Genomic DNA, 11619 nt, shown 5'->3' on the forward strand with positions numbered 1-11619 from the left:
TCAACCATTTCCTTTAACATTCATTAATCAAGAACATGAATCAATTCTATGCAATGCTTAAACTCATTTGGCTTGGAGATAAAGGTTTTTGAGACAATGGTGGTCTCTTTTTAGAGTGGGGCTTTTCAATATCAAGGTTCTCTCATAAAAATGGATTGAGCTTTAGAAGAATGCTAAAGGTAAGAACACTTAGACACATACAAGAACAAAACCTTGTCTACCCAAAGGCACCCAAAGAATTCATCCTATCAATCTAAACCCAAATGATCCTAGTGCTACCCTTTAACTTCTTCTCTTCTCTTTCACCCTTTTCTCTTTTGGTTTTTCAAGTCTTAGGAGAGGTTTCTTATTTGATCTTTCTAGTGAGATGGGGAATTCTTTCTTATTTTTCTCTGGTTCTCTTTTTCTTCTTATTCTTAAGACATATAAGCATTTTGCTAGACTTTTCTTTTCTTTCTTTTCCTTTCTTTAACTAGAACCATCTTCAACAATTTTTTTTTACTTCCCATCCTTTCACTAGAGTTTTACTTAAACACATTCTCCTCTTAAAGACTCTACCCTTTTTCTTTCTCTTTTTCCTCTTTTCTTTTCATAGCAGCCAAGTCCCAAACCCAACAAGTGAACCACCTAGTCCTATCTAGCTTGAAGAATGCAAACTAGAACTACACAAGGCTTTACTCTTGTCAGTCCAAACCTAACAGTTGATAGAGTGGTTGTCGTTAGTGGCACCGGCTCAGGCTCAGGTAGTGCCACCAGTGGTGGCGGAGGAGCGGCAGCCAGTGGCTGCGGATGTGGGAGCACATGGACGTTATTTGTCTATGCTCAGGGAGATGAAGGGTCTTTCCACTGAGAAGTTTTCGGGTGGTACATATCCTACTGTTGCGGATGCTTAGAGGACGAGTGTAGAACGTAACTTCCATACTCTGAGATATCCTGAGGAGTTTTGGGTGGACATTGGGGTCCATCATTTGATTGGTGATGCCCAGTTGTAGTAGAGTTCTGTGGCAGCCAGGAGAGTGCAGAGGGAGATGTCTTGGGCTGACTTCGTCTTGGAGTTCAACCGCAAGTATTTCCCTAGGGAGGCACTGGATAGGTTGGAGGTGCAGTTCCTTCAGCTAGCTCAGGGGACTCGGTCAGTGCGGTAGCTTGACTTGGAGTTCAGTCGACTTCTGAGGTTCGGGGGTTGGGATATGGAGTCTGAGGAGGCTCAGATCCGGAGGTTTTTAAGGGCTCTACGTGATGACTTGAGGGTTCACTGTAGAGGGCGGGGTTATGCTTCGCGTGTGGAGTTGTTTGAGACTGCAGCTGGGATTGAGGAGGATATCCGGGCACAGTCAGTGTCGGTTAGACCAGCAGTTCAGCCTAGTAGGGCTCAGCAGCAGGGTGGTCAGCAGCAGGGTGGTTCTAGCAGGGGCGGTAGGCCTGCGCAGGGAACCAAGAGGAGGTGGGAGGCTACGTAGAGGCCGAGTGGTGCGAGTTGCTTCGGGTGTGGAAGCAAGGATCACAAGGTTGCTAGCTGTCCCAAGAGGAGTGCTCCAACGGCAGTAGATCGTGTGTGCTATCATTGCAGGGAGCCAGGGCACATCAGGCCTTATTGTCCCAAGTTGCAGCCGGTTGCAGTGGCAGCGTTGCAGCAGGTGGCACGGATTGAGCAGGCGCTACGAGTTTACACGACTACAGAGACTGGTGGGACCAGTGCCGGGGCGATCACAGGTATAATTTTTGGTACTGTAACTTTGTGAATTCTTAGTAAGTTCAGATTTTATGTTTTCCTGTGATAAAGTGTTAGGTTCTCAACACATGAGGTTTGTGTAGGGACCTTGTTGGTGGGCGGGTTTAAGTCCCACGTTATGTTTGATTATGGAGCTTCTCATAGCTTTATTACTCCGGAGTGTGCAGAGGGATCCCGGGGAGCGTACAGGAGTTGTCAGAGTTGCAGGAGGCAAGTTCCTGAGAGTTATCGGACGAGCTAGGGGAGTTGATATTCAGATCGAAGGAGAGTCATGGCCAGCGGATTTTCTTATCAGTCCAGTGGAGCTGTATGATGTTATTCTCGGGATGGATTGGATGCATCGGCATATGGTACATTTGGATTGCTATCGGGGTAGAGTGGATTTTTAGCGTCCAGGAGAGAAGTTGGTTTTTTAGGGTATTAGACCGACTTCGGGGAGTCTCGTGATCTCGACCATTCAGGCTGGGAAGATGATCGAGAAGGGCCGAGAGGCTTATTTGGTTACTATATCTATGCCAGAGTCAGTGGGGAAGTCTACAGTTAGCGGTATTCCGGTAGTGGAGGAGTTTGAGGATGTGTTTCAGTCTTTGCAGGGATTACCACCATCTCGGTCGGATCCTTTTACCATTGAACTGAAACTGGGAACGATGCCGTTATCCAAGGCTCCTTACAGGATGGCTCCAGCAGAGATGGCAGAGCTGAAGAAGCAGCTAGAGGATTTGTTGAGTAAGGGATTCATCCGTCCTAGTGTATCACCTTGGGGAGCTCCGGTGTTGTTTGTCAAGAAGAAGGATGGAAGTTTCCGGTTGTGTATTGATTACAGGGGTTTGAACCGGGTCACTGTGAAGAACAAGTACCCTCTTCCTAGGATTGATGAGTTGTTGGATCAGTTGAGGGGTGCTACTTGGTTCTCTAAGGTAGATCTGGCGTCGGGTTATCATCAGATACCGATAGATGAGGCAGATGTGAGGAAGACTGCTTTCAGGACGAGGTATGGGCACTATGAGTTTGTGGTGATGCCTTTCGGGTTGACTAACGCGCCAGCAGCGTTTATGAGATTGATGAACAGTGTGTTTCAGGAGTTTCTGGATGTATCTGTCATCATTTTCATCGACGATATCCTGGTCTATTCTAAGATTCCTCAGGAGCATGCAGTGCATTTGAGGGCAATTATGGAGAAGCTGCGGGAACAGAAGTTGTTTACTAAGTTGATCAAGTGCAGTTTTTGGCAGCGTGAGATGGGCTTTCTAGGTCATATTGTGTCTGTAGATGGGATTTATGTAGATCCGGAGAAGATTCAGGCAATCAGAGATTGGCCTAGACCGCAGAATGGCATTGAGATTAGGAGTTTTCTGGGATTGGCAGGATACTACAGGAGGTTCGTGCAGGGCTTTGCGAGCAAAGCACGTCCTATGACTGCGTTGACAGGGAAGGATATTCCTTTTGTTTGGTCAGGGGAGTGTGAGGAGGGCTTTGCAAGCCTGAAGGAGATGTTGACTACTGCGCCAGTGTTGGCTTTGCCTGAGCAGGGAGAACCCTATGTGGTTTATACAGATGCATCTAGAGTTGATTTAGGGTGTGTTCTGATGCAGCATGGGAAGGTGATTGCCTATGCTTCGCGGCAGTTGCGGAAGCATGAAGGCAACTATCCTACTCATGATTTGGAGATGGGTGCTGTAGTTTTTGCCCTGAAGATTTGGAGATCTTATCTTTATGGTGCAAAGGTACAGGTGTTTACAGATCATAAGAGCCTGAAGTATATATTCACTCAGCCTGAGCTGAATTTGAGACAGAGGCGGTGGATGGAGCTTGTGGCAGATTATGATTTGGAGATAGCCTATCATCCTGGTAAGGCTAACACGGTTGCAGATGCTCTGAGTCGGAAGAGGGTAGCTTCGGCTCAGGAGCAGGAGATGGAGTCTCTGGTAGGGGAGATCAGTGCTTTGAGCTTGTGTGCTGTTTCACAGGAACCGTTGGGTTTGGAAGCAGTAGATAGAGCAGATCTTCTGAGTAGGGTGCGGTTGGCTCAGGAGAAGGATTTGGGGCTGGTGAATGCCTCTAAGGATGTGGATTCAGAGTATCGGGTCTCAGATAATGGTACTATCTTGGTGCACGGTCGGGTTTGCGTGCCCAAGGATGAGGAGTTGAGGCAGGAGATTATGAGAGAGGCAAATGCGAGCAAGTTTTCGATTCATCCGGGAGCGACTAAGATGTACCGTGACCTCAAGAGGTACTATCACTGGGTCGGGATGAAGAAGGATGTGGCTGGGTGGGGTTCGTGGTGCGATGTGTGTCAGCTAGTGAAGGCTGAGCATCAGGTTCCTGGCGGTTTACTGAATAGTTTACTTATTCCTGAGTGGAAGTGGGATATGATCACTATGGACTTTGTCGTAGGATTGCCAGTGTCACGGACCTTTGATGCTATTTGGGTCATTGTGGACCGGTTGACTAAGTCAGCACATTTTCTGGCCATTAAGAAGACCGATGGAGCAGCGATCGTGGCTAAGAAGTATGTGAAGGAGATAGTCAGGTTGCATGGGGTGCCAGCGAGCATTGTGTCTGATAGAGATTCTAAGTTCACTTCGGTGTCCCAGAGAGCGTTTCAGGCAGAGATGGGCACTAAGGTGCATATGAGTGCAGCTTATCATCCCCAGACATATAGACAGTCAGAGAGGACGATTCAGACGCTGGAGGATTTGCTGAGGATGTGTGTGTTGGATTGGGGAGGCCATTGGGCAGATCACCTGAACCTGGTAGAGTTTGCTTATAACAACAGTTACCAGGCGAGTATTGGCATTGCTCCTTATGAGGCTTTGTATGGGAGGCCGTTTCGTACAACGTTATGCTGGACTCAGGTGGGGGAGAAGAGCATTTACGGGGCAGATTTTGTTCAGGAGACCTCTGAGAAGATTCGGGTTCTCAATCTGAACATGAAGGAGGCTCAGGATAGGCAGAGGAGTTATGCTGATAGGAGGAGGAGAGATCTTGAGTTTCAGGTGGGAGACAGAGTGTATCTCAAGATGGCCATGTTGCGGGGTCCGAACCGGTCATTGTCAGAGACTAAGTTGAGTCCGAGGTACATGGGTCTGTTCAGAGTGATTGAACGGGTGGGACCGGTAGCTTATAGGCTGGAGTTGCCTGAGGTTATGCGTGCGTACCACAAGGTGTTTCACATTTCTATGTTGCGGAAGTGTCTCCGTGAGGGAGAGCAGGTGTTGGCTAAAATTCCTGAGGATCTTCAGCCTAACATGACTTTGGAGGCGAGACCAGTGAAGGTTCTCGAGAGGAGGATCAAGGAACTTCGGAAGAAGAAGATTCCTTTGATGAGAGTCCTGTGGGACTGTGATGGTGTTGAGGAGCAGACTTGGAGCCTGAGGCAAAGAGTAAGGCAAGGTTTAAGAAGTGGTAAGAGAAGCAAGCCGCGACTTGAACTTGTCTAGCTAGGTCCCATCTGTAATCCGTGGCTGGAGCGGGAATGGAGTATTCCAGCCCATCTCTCTTGTTTACTCGGTCGCTAGGGATGGTTGGTTGTGCGACTCAGTAACAAGATGAGGTGGTGCTCGGGGTACAAAGTTTCGGTGAGGCGGGTTTTTGGAGAAAGTTTCCTGAAATAGAAGTTTCCAAAAATGGAAAGTGCTAAATATGGAAAGTTTTGCGGGGGTGTAGAATTTGTCCATTTTAGCGGTGGAGAGCCTTGTAGGGGCTTGTGTGGCCTTAGTGGCAGACTTTTGAGTTAGTGTGCCGTGTGTGGCGGTCTTTTAGACTTTGTGTGGCCTTTGTGGCGGGCTGTTTAGCCGTGTGTGGCCTTTGTGGCAGGCTGTTTAGCCATTGTGTGGCCTTTGTGGCGGGCTGTTTAGCCAGATGTGTGGCCTTTGTGGCGGGCTGTTTAGCCAGAGTGCCTGTTTAGGCGGTCCTTCGTGACAGATGGCCTAGGTGGCGGTCCTGTTTAGGACATTTGTTTGGCCCTTGTGGCAGTGAGTCGATCCTTGTGTGGTCATGAGGTATCCCAGTGAGGGGATATGTGGTTGGTAGGACAGTGAGATGTCTTACGTGTGCCATAGGAAGGAAACCTAGATAGGGATAGGACTCAAACGTGTTCAGAATTGTTTGCTCACGACTTTTGGGGGACTTCGGTTCTCCTAGTACTGCCATATTCGGAGACTTTGTGACTCAGGAGTATGGTTGGTATATCGACTTCGGATGACGATCCAGAGGCGCGCTTAGGGTGACGACCCGAGAGACGATTTGGATTTTTTCTTATATGTTATGGCATGCGGGCTTAGGCCTGATGAGGAGCCAACATTATGGCATGCAGACTTAGGTCTAATGAGGAGCCAATAAAAACTCAGGGTTTAGGCCTATGAGTAAAAAGGAAGTCCAAAAGTCGAGAGCAAATGACGCCTGGAGCGTGAGTCTATCGCCTAGAGGTGACCTTCTGTAGATCGGTCGTAGGAGTGCGGGCCGTGGAGACGGTTGCACAGGAGTCCTTGGCTGATGGTTGTTCGAGATTCCTGGACGAATCTAGTTTGGTAGGGGAGAATAACCTTTGGGTAAGGGTGTCGATCGACCAGATTGATTCAATTGGCGATTTTGGACGGTTTGGTTTAAGTAAAACCATAGAACCGGACTACTAAATGAGAAAAACGATCTAAGGTCGTGTTTTTGGAGTTGTCTCGCCGCTTGAGAGAAGAGAAAAGGAGAAAAACAGTTCCTAAAGGTTATTGAGAGAGATTTGTGAGTTTTCTTAGCTGTTCTTGTGAGATTTGGAGCTAGGAAGGATCTAGAGGCTTGCTAGGAGGGTTGGATTCGTGGCTATTGGTCTGAACCTTCCTGCAAAGAGGTTAGTGCATGACCATGGCTAATCTAAGCCTTTGATTTCCTTGTTCTTGCTTGGTTGTTGCTTGTTTGTGTGTTTTTCTTGCTGGGATTGGTTGATACAGGTTCCTACGGATGTATAAGGCTTGGGTTTCGAGTATTGGACGATTTGGAGGAGATTTGGGAGCGAGATTCGACTCTCGACTTCGCGCGGATCGCAGTTGCAGAGGGAGTGTCGATCGACACCACTTGGTGTTGGTCAACACTAGCAAGTTGGGCATCGATTGACACTGTGGGGTAGTGTCGGTCGACACTCGGCTGGTGTCGGTCGACACCTCCCTTCCAGCGAGACGATGTTTGATTTCCTGGTTTGTTTGCTTTGTTTTGTTGATTGTTTGGAACTTGGAATCATTGTTGCTTGTGTGTGTAGCCCAGTAGATGGGAGGATTGCCTCACTAAGTGTTTATCAAATACTCATGCATCTCCATATGTGTTTGTGGTGCAGGTAAAGGCAAAGTGTGATTGTGGAATCAAAGGCGATGAAGAGGAGGGTGTTCTAGGGACTCGATTGGATGTTGTCTGGCATAGCTAGGTTGCTAGAGTAGAGTCATTAGAAACATTGTTAGGTTGTTGGTATCCTGTTTCTTGTTGTTTGATATTGGATTGTTATTGGATTATTATTGAATTATTATTGGATATTGGTTTTGTTATTCCGCTGTTGATTGTGAAAGTGGTTAGGTGGCTAGTGGATATGGGACCACTAGTTGTAGTTTATTTATTTATATATTATTTGTTATTTACTATTAAAAAAAAAAGGTCGGTCTTTTCATGAGCCAACCGCACTCTGCTCAGAAGATCTGCTCTATCAACCGCCTCCAAACCCAACGGTTCCTGAGACACAGCACACAAACTCAACGCATTGATCTCTCTTACCAGAGACTCCATCTCCTGCTCTTGAGCCGAAGCTGCCCTCTTCCGACTTAGAGCATCTACAACAAGGTTAGCCTTACCAAGATGATAGGCTATCTCCAAATCATAATCCGCCACAAGCTCCATCCACCGCCTCTTCCTCAAATTCAGCTTAGGCTGAGTGAATATATACTTCAGGCTCTTATGATATGTACACACCTGCACCTTTGCACCATAAAGATAAGATCTCCAAATCTTCAGGGCAAAAACTACAACACCCATCTCCAAATCATGAGTAGGATAGTTGCCTTCATGCTCCTGCAACTGCCGCGAAGCATAGGCAATCACCTTCCCATGCTGCATCAGAACAAACCCCAAACCAACTCTAGATGCATCTGTAAACCACATAGGGTTCTCCCTGCTTAGGCAAAGCCAAAACTGGCGCAGTAGTCAACATCTCCTTCAGGCTTGCAAATCCTTCCTCACACTCCTCTGACCAAACAAAAGGAACATCCTTCCCTGTCAACATAGTCATTGGACGTTCTCTGCTCGCAAACCCCTGCACGAATCTCCTGTAGTATCCTGCCAATCCAAGAAAACTCCTGATCTCTGTGGCATTCTGCGGTCTAGGCCAATCTCTGATAGCCTGAATCTTCTCCGGATCTACAAAAACCCCGTCTGCAGACACAATATGACCTAGAAACCCATCTCACGCTGCCAAAAACTGCACTTGCTCAACTTAGCAAACAACTTCTACTCCCGCAGCATCTCCATAACTGCCCTCAAATGCATTGCATGCTCCTCAGGACTCTTAGAATAGACCAGGATATCATCGATGAAAATGATGACAGATACATCCAGAAACTCCTGAAATACACTGTTCATCAATCTCATAAACACTGCTGGTGCGTTAGTCAACCCGAAAGGCATCACCACAAACTCATAATGCCCATACCTCGTCCTGAATGTAGTCTTCCTCACATCTGCCTCATCTATCGGTATCTGTTGATAACCCGACCCCAGATCTACCTTGGAGAACCAAGTAGTACCCCTCAACTGATCCAACAACTCATCAATCCTGGGAAGAGGGTACTTGTTCTTCACAGTGACCCAGTTCAAACCCCTGTAATCAATACACAACCGAAAACTCCCATCCTTCTTCTTGACAAACAACACCGGTGCTCCCCACGGTGATAATCTACAAATCCTCTAGCTGCTTCTTCAGCTCTGCCATCTTTGCTGGAGTCATTCTGTAAGGAGCCTTGGATAACGACATCGCCCCTGGTTGCAGTTCAATCGTAAAAGGATCAGACCGAGATGGTGGTAACCCCTGCAATGACTGGAACACATCCTCAAACTCCTCTACAACTGACCGTAGACTTCTCCACTGACTTTGGCATAGATATGGTAACCAAATAAGCCTCATGGCCCTTCTCGATCATCTTCCCAACCTGAATGACCGATATCACGAGACTCCCCGAAGTCGGTCTAATACTCTGAAAAACCAACTTCACTCCTGGACGCTCAAGCTCCACTCTACCCCGATAGCAGTCCAAATGCACTATATGCTGATGCATCCAATCCATCCCGAGAATAACATCATACAGCTCCACTAGAGTGATAAGCAAATCCGCTGGCCATGAGTCTCCTGCGATCTGAATATCAACTCCCCTAGCTCGTTCAATAACTCTCAGGAACTTGCCTCCTGCAACTTTGACAACTCCTGTACGTTCCCCGGGATCCCCTACACAAACCTCATGTGTTGAGAACCTAACACTTTATCATAGGGAAAATATAAAATCTGAACCTACTAAGAATTCACAAAGTTACAGTACTAGAAATTATACCTGTAATCGCCCCGACATTGGTTCCACCAATCTCTGTAGTCGTGTAAACCCATGGCGCCTGCTCAATCCGTGCCACCTGCTGCCGTCCAGGCTGCACCTGATGCAATGCTGCCACTACTACCGGCTGCAACTTGGGACAATAGGGCTTGATGTGCCCTGGCTCCCTGCAATGATAGCACACACGATCTACTGTCGTTGGAGCACTCCTCTTGGAACAGCTAGCAACCTTGTGATCCTTGCTTCTACACCCGAAGCAACTCGCACCACTCGGCCTCTGCGTAGCCTCCCACCTCCTCTTGGTTCCTTGTGCAGGCTTACCGCCCCTGCTAGAACCACCCTGCTGCTGAGCCCTACTAGGCTGAACTGCTGGACAAACCGCCACTGACTGTGCCCGGATGTCCTCCTCAATCCTTGTTGCAGTCTCAACCAGCTCTGCACGTGTAGCATAACTCCGCCCTCTACAATGAACCCTCAAATCATCACGTAGGGCCCTCAAAAACCTCCTGATCTGAGCCTGCTCACACTCCATATCACAACCCCATACCTCAGAAGTCTACTGAACTCCAAGTCAAGCTCCCGCACTGGCCGAGTCCCTTGAGCTAGCTGAAGGAACTGCACCTCCAACCTATACAGTGCCTCTCTAGGGAAATACTTGCAGTTGAACTCCAAGACGAATTCAGCCCAGGACATTTCCTTTTACACTCTCCTGGCTGCCACAGAACACCACCACCACTGAGCATCACCAGTCAAATGGTGGACCCCAATGTCCACCCAAAACGCCTCAGGGCATCTCAGAGTATGGAAGTTACGTTCCACACTCGTCATCCACGCCTCCGCACCGGTAGGATTAGTACCTCCCGAAAACCGCTCGGTACATATACGTCCCATCTCTGTCAGCATACTGATATAACGAGAATGGACCCCCACATCCGCAGCCACTGGATGCCGCTCCTCCGCCACCACTGGTGGCGCTACCTGAGCCTGAGCCGGTGCCACTGGCGGCAATCGCTCTATCAACTGTGCCCGCAAACCCGCAAGGTCGACACCCAGAACTCCACCCACTGCGACACCCGCACCTGGGGCCCTAACATCACCGGCCACTGGAGCATCAACACCGCCCCCTCCGACCACACTCACGGAATCCCCCTGGACACCATGCGACTCGCCGACACCCTCTGCTGTCACACTCTGGTCCTCGGTCTCACTAACCACAGGGACTCTGCCCCTACCATGACCACGTCCGCGACCACGACCACGTCCGCGTCCACGACCACGACCAGCAACAGCACCATCTCTAGCCATCTGCACTACCANTCCGCCCTCTACAATGAACCCTCAAATCATCACGTAGGGCCCTCAAAAACCTCCTGATCTGAGCCTGCTCACACTCCATATCACAACCCCATACCTCAGAAGTCTACTGAACTCCAAGTCAAGCTCCCGCACTGGCCGAGTCCCTTGAGCTAGCTGAAGGAACTGCACCTCCAACCTATACAGTGCCTCTCTAGGGAAATACTTGCAGTTGAACTCCAAGACGAATTCAGCCCAGGACATTTCCTTTTACACTCTCCTGGCTGCCACAGAACACCACCACCACTGAGCATCACCAGTCAAATGGTGGACCCCAATGTCCACCCAAAACGCCTCAGGGCATCTCAGAGTATGGAAGTTACGTTCCACACTCGTCATCCACGCCTCCGCACCGGTAGGATTAGTACCTCCCGAAAACCGCTCGGTACATATACGTCCCATCTCTGTCAGCATACTGATATAACGAGAATGGACCCCCACATCCGCAGCCACTGGATGCCGCTCCTCCGCCACCACTGGTGGCGCTACCTGAGCCTGAGCCGGTGCCACTGGCGGCAATCGCTCTATCAACTGTGCCCGCAAACCCGCAAGGTCGACACCCAGAACTCCACCCACTGCGACACCCGCACCTGGGGCCCTAACATCACCGGCCACTGGAGCATCAACACCGCCCCCTCCGACCACACTCACGGAATCCCCCTGGACACCATGCGACTCGCCGACACCCTCTGCTGTCACACTCTGGTCCTCGGTCTCACTAACCACAGGGACTCTGCCCCTACCATGACCACGTCCGCGACCACGACCACGTCCGCGTCCACGACCACGACCAGCAACAGCACCATCTCTAGCCATCTGCACTACCATGAACAGAAGACTAGGCAAACAATTTGTACCACAACACAAAAACATAAACTCACCGTGGAATCACACAGTAGGCTTGAAGAGGATGTTCTAGGACTCCATGCCACACACAATTGACTAACTCACATAATCAATCAAACA

This window comes from Camelina sativa, chromosome 14, assembly GCF_000633955.1.
Source record: "Camelina sativa cultivar DH55 chromosome 14, Cs, whole genome shotgun sequence".
Taxonomy (NCBI): Eukaryota; Viridiplantae; Streptophyta; class Magnoliopsida; order Brassicales; family Brassicaceae; genus Camelina; species Camelina sativa.